Genomic DNA, 8,797 nt, shown 5'->3' on the forward strand with positions numbered 1-8,797 from the left:
CATCCCCAGTGAATTTAGCCTGCTTGCTCTTATGTTTTTCCAGAATTGTCCAATTTTCACTTTTATTCGCGGTGTGCAAGTACTTGGAAGGGAAACGAGAAACGACCGTGCGCGAGTCGCGGAGAAATACTGCAGCTATCTTAAATAATTCATATTTTCAATTGAAATTGTCAAATTGACGTATATTTCATACCTTCTGTCATTGAAGCAGAAAAATTATATATTGCTCCACAATATTGATATGATATGCAATTATTATATAAAGGTAAATTTAATTAATTGTATTTTGCTTGCAGTACTGCATTTTAATAACTAATTTTATTTACTACATACAATTGTTTACGTTTGCATAACATAACCTGCATCTTATTTTTTCTTCTTATTATTTTTTTGGACTATGGCCTTGACAATTATCCAGCAACCAGGACTAATATAATTGGCCAATATAATTAAAAGTGCGAATAAAAGTACAGAGCGTAGAAATAGAGGTCGCTTTGCCGAACTTGTACGGTCCCAATAGGGCTTTTCATTCACAGTCATTTGTTTCGAGCTTCTGTCATGTGTCACATAATATTAATATATCTACGTCATACGTTATTGGTATTGCCAATGATACAAACCAAAGACGTATGACGTAGATATATTAATATTATGTGACACATGACAGAAGCTCGAAACAAATGACAATCGATGAAAAGCCCTATAGAGCACAATCGGTATCACTATTGTTATAGATCAGTGGTGGGCAAACTTTTTTAATAAGGGACCACAGAGTTCAAGGAATTCTATAGCAGGGCCAGAATTATAGAAAAAATGCATTTTGTGTTAAAGCTATATGTATAGGTACTATTCATGTCGATGAATCCGCGGTGGGCCGGATTAAATACTTTCACGGGCCGGAGTTGGCTAGCGGGTTGCCCATCACTGTTATAGATTATCCTTGTCTCTCGTGTAAGTTTTCTTTTTCCCGATAATACTATGGGGAACATATTATGGAGAACTTTTATTTGTTATGGAGAACTTTTTTCTCAATATTATACTTGTTTAATTTCTTTGCTCTATTTGTTATTTCCCGGTATATTTTTCTGTTGTTAGTAATTATACTTACTTCTCAGGTAGGTACATATCCGTAAGTTGTAACTACTTCTAATTTCTGAGTTTTTAATAGTTTAACGGTGTTTAGCCGGACAAACTTTGATATATGGGAACACTGGAACAGGGGAAGTTTTAATGGTGGAACAGGTTAAAAATTTGGAACGTGAGACTACGAAAACGTCAGATGTATTTTGTCGGACAGAACTTCCAATTGATTGCCCTTTCATTATGGTAGGGGAGCCCAAGCGGGGATTTTTGCAGTTACTCGAGCGCGTCAGATTATCATATAGGGAGAAACGTGGTACCCTGCAGATGTACCTCTGCCATATATTGGCTCTTAACACAGGGGAGTTCGTTTAGGGGGGCCCGAAAAAAAAAATATATCCTTAAAAATACTCGAAATTGTCAGATTAAGATAAGGTAAGTTAAGTACATGCAAAACAGTGTATATTTAAAAAATCTGACGATTTGGGCGGGGCGTAAGGGAATTGGTGAGTCACAAAGTTTCACAAGAAAAAGGCGAATATTTCGCGAAATGAAAGTCAGATCGAAAAACTAAAAACTACACGTTCAATATTTTTCAAAAATCTATCGATAGATACCAAACACGAACCCTCGCAGAGAGGGGGGGGGGGTAAATTTTAAATTTTAAATACAAATCCCGCGATATTTAGTAAAATAAACATCAGATCGAAAAACTGCAAAATACACTTATTTAATATTTTTGAAAAATATATCGAATGGTACCAAACGCGACCACCCACGGAGGTCGGGTGGGGGGTTACTTTAAAATCTTAAATGGGAGCCCCATTTTTTATTGGAGATTTGAATTCTCTGCATAAAAATAAGCAACTTTTATTCGAAACATTTTTTCGAATTATGGATAGATGGCGCTATATTCGGAAAAAACGATTAATGGAAATGGAAAATTAAATTAAAAAATGGCAAGCGCCCGCTAAAATGGAAAATTTTACTTAACTTTTTTTGGTTTTAGGACCTAATAATCACAACCCAATAGGTCCCCAAAGCGCTCGAGTGACTGCACATTTAGCATACTTTGCTCCCCTACCATTAAACTCTCATGCAAAAATCAGACTGGTGTTTATCACCAACTGCGCATTTTAATGAGTGGAACACGAAGAACATGTATTAAATGACAGGAATCATGTTGGTTAGTAATAGCAGTCTGATTTTTGCATGAGAGTTTAATAGGGCTTTTCATCGATTGTCATTTGTTTCGAGCTTCTGTCATGTGTCACATAATATTAATATATGTATCTAAATCATTACGTCTTTGATTTATATCATTGTTATAGTCGGTTCGCTAAACTCAAACACAACTGGCTAGTGATTTTAGTAGGTAATTTTTGGAAGGCCAATTTTGACAAAATTGGCAAAATTCCTAACTATTTAGTAATTATTAACTATTGAATAGGTACTTATTTTTTGACAATTTTACCAAATTGGCAAAATTATTTACTAAAATAACTAGAAAGTTTTGTCTGAGTTTAGCGAACCGACTATACAGGGTGTCCCGAAAAGATTGGTCATAAATTATACCACAGATTCTGAGGTCAAAAATAGGTTGATTGAACCTAACTTACCTTAGTACAAATGTGCTCATAAAAAAAGTAAGAGCCCTTTGAAGTTACCAAATGAAAATCGAGTTTTTCCAATATATCAAAAACTATTAGCGATTTTTTATTGAAAATGGATGTATGAACTTCTTAGGGCAGGCTCATCTTAAAAAAAATTATAGTGAAATATGTGCACCCCATAAAAATTTTAGGGGGGTTTTGTTGCTTTGAATCCCTCCAAACTTTTGTGTACTTTCCAATTAAATTATTATATTGGCACCATTACTTAAACACAATGTTTTTAAAACTTTTTTACCTCTTATTACTTTTCTGATAAGCCAGTGTTTATCGAGTAATTTTGAATATTTGTCGAATCCACCACATATTTGTATATGGTTAAGTATGATTATAGACACCGGTTAATAATCTGAAAATTTATTTATAACTTACATTTTTAGGTATATTTTGAAAAAGAAGCTACATCTCGATAAAAGGTGACTTATCATAAAAAGACTAAGAGGCAGAAAAGTTTTAAAAACACTGTATTTAACAAATGGTGTCATAATAATAGTTTAATTGGAACGTACACAAACATTTGGGGGGTTTAAAGGAACAAAACCCTCATAAAATTTTTATGTAAATATATTAAAAAAGAAGCCACATCTCGATAAAAAACTGGCTTATCGAAAAAATTCTAAGGGACAAAAAAGTTTTAAAACGTTGTGTTTAACTAATGGCACCACAATCATGAATTAATTGGAAGGTACACAAAAGTTTGGGGGGTTTAAGGGAACAAAACTCCCATAAAATTTTATGGGATGGACAAATTTTACCATAATTTTGTTTTAAGATGTTCCTGCCATAAGAATAATACATGTCCATTTTCAATAAAAAATATCTAATAGTTTTCGATATATTGAAAAAAATCGATTTTCATTTTGTAACTTCAAAGGGCTGTAACTTTTTTTATGAGCACATTTGTACTAAGGTAAGTTAGGTTCAACCAAACTATTTTTGACCCCATAATGTGTGGTAAAATTTATGACCAATCTTTTCGGGACACCCTGTATATACCAATAACGTATGACGTAGATATATTAATATTATGTGACACATGACAGAAGCTCGAAACAAATGACTGTGAATGAAAAGCCCTATGAAAGGGTAACAAATCAATTGAAAGTTCTGTCCGACAAACTGACGTTCCAAATTTTTAACCTGTTCCACCATTAAAACTTCTCCTGTTCCAGTGTTCCCATATATCAAAATTTGTCCGACTAGACACCGTTAAGCTATTAACAAATTTTCAGCTTGCTATTAATCAACTTTTTGAAGTTATACTACTTTAGGCGCGATTAAAAGTAAAATTTCATAATACTGCGCGCATGCGCACACAGACAGTATGGCGTTTAGTTGCTGAATCTTTCAAGTTATGTATAAATATATCAGTGCAAGAAAAGGTTATTATAATTTCTGTGTCTTTGGTTTTGTCTTCCTCGGGAATAAGATATTTAATAATAGTAAGTATATTTGAAGTATTTTTCTATTAAATTTGTCAGTATGTATGAGAAATCTTGTAACCTGTCAAAGCAAAAGGGATATAGCTCAGTGGTAGAGCGTGTGACCGGTGATCAAGAGGTCCCGGGTTTAAATCCCGGACGATTCATATTTTTTTTTTATATTTTTGGTATCGTTTTAATAAAAAATTTTTAAAAGTGGTATGTAAAGGAAGTTAGTTCAATATTTAAATAAAATACAAATAACCTGTTAAGTCTATTAATTTCGTTGAAATCATAATAATAGAATTATAACTTCTTACGTGCGTACAAAAGTACACACACATTCTCTTTTTTTTTTTTTTTTTTCTTATGCGGGATTCAGACCTTTTCTTTTACAATAATCGGTTTATTTTTAGTAACAACCGGTGAAAAACCAGATAAGTGGAAAAATACTGAAAGAAAACATATGGGAAAATTTTTCGCCCCCCTCGCGTAAATGAGAAATTTTAAGCTGACTGAAACCGATTTCACAACACTCTGATTTCTATATTGATATGGACTGATATGTGACTGGAGTATCCCAAACTAAAGCGCAATGTAAATGTAACCTATTGGGTATTGTCTATGAGTAAAAAAACAAAACACCTGTTTTTGGAATAACCGGTTTTTTGACCGGTTGTAGACGCCAGATTAAACCGTAGGTAAAAAAAACCTGTATAAACGAAAACCGGTGTTTTGTCAACAACCGCCATCCCTACTTCTTACTCGCTAGTATTTTTTATGAATTCATTCGTTCATTGTGTAGGTACTACATATTATGGGTACCTAGCATCTACTTATTTATTATCTACCTCTGTTCCAATTAAATTCTTCCGATCTTTCCCGTTATTAGTAGGTACTCTTCCTTTGACCTCTTTGTAAATTCACAATCCTGGACCTCTGAGGTAAACTACACCATGTCGACATGGTGTTATTTTGGGGCACACCAGGTTTTCTCAACACGACTCTACCTTATCATCGGCAGAGTCTACGAGAAGTGTACGGTAAATTAAAGCTGTAATTACAAAAAAAGAAATATGTATGTCTTTGTACTCACTTTATAACACTCAAAAAATTATTGGATCTGGATTTCAATGCATATTTTTTTTTATAATTCTCGTATCAAAGTTACGCGTGAAGTTAGTCGTGAAGTTATCAGATTTTTATTAACATCCATTAGTGTTCTAAATTTTGTTGCAAACACAGCCTAAACTGGCCTAAACACACTTGCTTGAAATGACATAGTCACACATAGTGTAGTTTCTAGTTTACCTCCGAGACTCCGAGTAGTCTAGGCGCCAAATAGAGGTCACCGTGTCATTTTCAATTCTGATGGACAAACTCAACGGTTTCTTATGGATTTTTGGCTGCTGATTACGAATTTCGAGGGGGGATTTCGATCCGAGTGGTCAAAAAATTGTTATAAACAATTTAATTGTTTATAAATTCTTTATATGGCTCTGGCTCATAAACTAAAAAAGATACAAAAGAATGTTTCAAATAAAATTTGTTCCTTAATAAAAAAAGAAGAAATAACCGTTTACTAAACTTAAATCGGACAATTAGAACTCAAGATATTGTAAAATTAGTGCACAATGCAAATTGCAAATTGCAAAATAAGTATTTTTCGAAGCTTTATCGATCGTAACTCGGCTTCTACGCACGTAAATGAGCCTTATAAGGTGTTCTTTTAAAGCTTAATTAAGAGGCTTCCAAACAAAGTTTGTTAAATTATTTGATCTTCATTTGTTTTAAAGTTATACCCGTTTGAAGTTATAATTTTCTTAAAAATATTGTACATTCATTTGTTTATAAGGGTTTCAAGCAAATTTGAGCTATAAACATTTATACTTTAATTAAAAATAATGACAGAAAAACTCAAAAGGAACAATTTGAGCTTATGAAACTGTTCGTAAGTTTATTTTTTGGCTAAGATGTCGATATTTTAATGGCGCGCTATGAGGCGCAAGATTGGCTCACAGCGTAAAGTCGTAAAGGTTCACGCGCTAAGATCTCGATGCAAATTATAATTTCTATGTATATATACGTTATCTTAATTTTTCATTTTTGAAGATCCTAATAAAATTTTATCATATACTTCTTATAATTAAATCATCATACTGTATCTCGTATCACCTTTCATTCTATTTAATTTATCTTCTATTTTTTGTACTAAATGAGAAAAAAACACATTAAAAACTAATATTTCAGAAATATAACTAAAAAGTGAGTTGATATTATTTATTATTACTATTTTTACAAACATTTTCTTTCATACATCTGCATCGAGATATACAGATACAGGGAATCTCAGCTTTTTTACATCTGCATAAATTCTTCGAGCAATTTTTACAGACACATGGTGGTACTAAATCTGATTTTGAATGCATTAAAATTAAAACTTTTGGGGCTTCAAAGTTTCATTATCTATAAGATATCCATATACAAGTGGATCAAGTTCTTTTGCAGAATCTTCGAGGCACGTTAATTGTGTGTACACCACATAAAATGCTCGTTTTATATGTAAGTGGATTGAGTTTGATGTTGGTGGCATATCTTTAACAAGAGAAATGCCTCCTTCAACAAGAGAAAACAAGAGAAAAATCTTTACGAATATTTGCTGTTTCAATTATACGTGCACAACCGTTCTCAGTAGAAGACACTTTGATGTTGATATTTTTTTGACATATAATACATAATTTATTATTAACTAAATTATTCATTATTGCAACGAATCAATATCACATTACACTATTAAGAGACAATGACTTTGTTGTAACAAATAGACAGAATTGACAGTAGTATATTATATTATTGTAGACATTGATAGATATATTAAGAATAGTCAAGGCTTCCTGAGCAAAATAGTGTAACACGAGAGCAGTCGATCGGTATATTTACCATGATATTTATTACTTGATTGTGAGTTGATCTTGAGCCTCAGAGCGTGCTATTATATTTTCAATATCTTGTCCAAAAATAAACCTACGAACACTTTCCTAAACTCAAAATACACCTTAGTTTTTCTATTATTAGTTTTAATTAAAGTATAAATGTTTATTGCTCAAATTTACTAAAAACCCTTATACAAAAATTAATGTACAAATTATTTAAGAAAATTATAACTTCAAACGAGTATAACTTTAGAACAAATGAAGATAAAGTAATTTGACATCTTTGTTTGGAAGTCTATTAATTAAACTTTAAAATGAGACCATGAAAAGTGCATTTTACTGCGTAGAAGCCGAGTTACGATCGATAAAGCGTCGAAAAATACTTAATTGACTGTAAGCCGATCTTCCGCCTCATAGCGCGCCATTAAAATATCGACATCTTGGCCAAAAATAAACTTATGAATATTTTCGTAACCTCAAATTGTTCCTTTTAATTTTTTTCTATCAGTATTGTTCATTAAAGTATAAATGTTTATAGCTCAAATTTGCTTGAGACCCTTATAAACAAATGAATGTACAATATTTTTAAGAAAATTGTAACTTCAAACGGGTATAACTTTAAAAAAAATGAAGATCAAGTAATTTAACAAACTTTTTTTGGAGGCCTGTTAATTAAGCTTTAAAACGACACCTTCTAAGGCTGATTTGCGTGGGGAGAAGCCGAGTTACGATCGATAAAGCTTCCAAAAATACTTATTTTGCAATTTGCAATTTGCATTGTGCACTAATTTTACAATATCTTGAGTTCTAATTGTTAGATTTAAGTTTAGTAAACGATTTTTTCTTCGTTTTTTATTAAGGAACAAATTTTATTTGAAACATTTTTTTTTATCTCTTTTAGTTTATGAGCCAGAGCCTTATAAATAATTGTATTAAATAGTGTGATGTATAATGCCTTTTAGGTCCAAACTAATTAAAACTCTCTTTCTTGGTTCAGATACAGTATATTTACATTCAAGTCCATCAATGACTAACTATAACAACGTGTTTACATATAACAGTAACGACCTAGTACAATAATTAAATACTGAGTACAATAATCTTTCTCCACCGAGTTAATGTTTATATACACATTTAAATAATAACAAAACATGACAATTCAATGTTACTTGCGGTTATTGATACAAGAACAGATACTACATGGATTAATGACTTTGAATGAGTTTTAAACATATTTTGTACAGGGTGATATTATAATACCACATAATTAATAAACAATTAAATTGTTTATAACAATTTTTTGACCACTCGGATCGAAATCCCCCCTCGAAGTTCGTAGTCAGCAGCCAAAAATCCATAAGAAACCGTTGAGTTTGTCCATCAGAATTGAATATGACACGGTGACCCCTCTGGCGCCTAGATTAGAGGTCCAGAATCGTAATTCGTAATTTAGTTACATTCGATTTCCCTCAAGGGTGTAATGTATGTTGCATATCTACGGTACATTGTTAGTTTAGTTTACAAAAACTTTAATTGCTTAATAAGTTTGAAGAACCTAGTTAAATTTAAAATAATAATAATTTTGGTTTAAAAAATAAAAGTTAAGTATAAAAACTTAAAATTTTAGGTAACTGATTAGCGGTAGCACCAGATCACATAATTACAAGAAGTAGATAACCCAATATGTGACGTA

Source organism: Diabrotica virgifera, chromosome 2 (assembly GCF_917563875.1).
Source record: "Diabrotica virgifera virgifera chromosome 2, PGI_DIABVI_V3a".
NCBI lineage: Eukaryota > Metazoa > Arthropoda > Insecta > Coleoptera > Chrysomelidae > Diabrotica > Diabrotica virgifera.